This window comes from Eulemur rufifrons, chromosome 3 (genome assembly GCF_041146395.1).
Source record: "Eulemur rufifrons isolate Redbay chromosome 3, OSU_ERuf_1, whole genome shotgun sequence".
Lineage (NCBI taxonomy): Eukaryota > Metazoa > Chordata > Mammalia > Primates > Lemuridae > Eulemur > Eulemur rufifrons.
The window spans coordinates 76149580-76150604 of record NC_090985.1 but is presented as its reverse complement, the minus strand read 5'-3'; the positions used below and the strand labels follow the sequence as shown (position 1 = coordinate 76150604).

Below are 1025 nucleotides of genomic sequence, written 5' to 3'. Positions count from 1 at the left end.
TGCAGAAACTGTGTGAGATAATACATTTTGGATTTTTTTTTTTATTAAGATGCTAAGTTTTGGGACAATAAGTTATGCAGCAATAGATACTGAGACAATCTCCATATGACCTTTAGCTAGAAAGTTCTTCCCTAGGCCCACCTATTAAAATTCTCAAAGTTGAGATCCAAGGAAAATGGCTTATCTTTTATGAAAATGACTTAGAATCTCACTCACCAGAATTACTTTCCCCTTTCTCTTAATTCAAATTGCATGAGTCAGTCTTTTTGTTTTAATTTTCAGTCCCCATATAGATGTCAAAAATTACTCATGCCAACTATATTTCAAGTCATCATAGTGGGGTATTGGGAAAAGTTTTCAATTAGCAATAATCACGCCTTGGATAAACCTCATCAGCTATGATACTGCCACAGGGCAAAGCTTTCATTGGTCAGTCGTTAGCAGTGATGTTATTCTGTCATATGCTGCACTTGAGGCTCACCCACCTGCATCCCACACTAGCCATGAGCTCCCTAAGGCACAGTTTTAGGCTCAAACTTCTCACTGAGAGCAATTAGCCTAGTTACATCAGACATTCCCACCTGTCCCACGCCTGTGCACAGGAAAAACTGGGAAGTGATACTGTTGGACATGAAGGTAGGGCTGGGCTGGTCTGCAGAAATAAAGCCTCGATTAACTGCAGAGAGGACTTTGCTAGTCAGGGACCACGTCTGGAAAACAAAGAGTGTCAGGGAATCAAGGAAGAAAAAAGCACAATCAGACTGGTCCTCTGCAGAACTCAACCTTCCCTTCCCTGTCCCATACTTTCCTCTGTAGTCCCGTCAGAGGAGAGTAGGGAAGGAGGAATAAATTATAGAAACTTCGTCTTGATGACAGTGTTAACTAATGCGCCCAGAATCCAGCAAGAGCTAGGGCCTCTCTATGCGCGTTTATGTATATCCTCATGTGCACACAAGGGTGCGCAAACTCAGGTAAAGGTAAAGTGAGGTAAGGTAAAGACAAGTAGTTCACAACACCCTCCAAGT

General features: G+C 42.1%; 1 non-coding gene across 1 annotated transcript; it reads right to left on the bottom strand.

Annotated features, from left to right (window-relative positions):
- Positions 1 to 285: 285 nt before the first annotated feature.
- LOC138382026 (U4 spliceosomal RNA) lies at positions 286 to 422 on the bottom strand. Its single transcript, XR_011233208.1, has one exon. It is a non-coding gene; the product is annotated as a U4 spliceosomal RNA (small nuclear RNA).
- Between the last annotated feature and the right edge of the window lie 603 nt (positions 423 to 1025).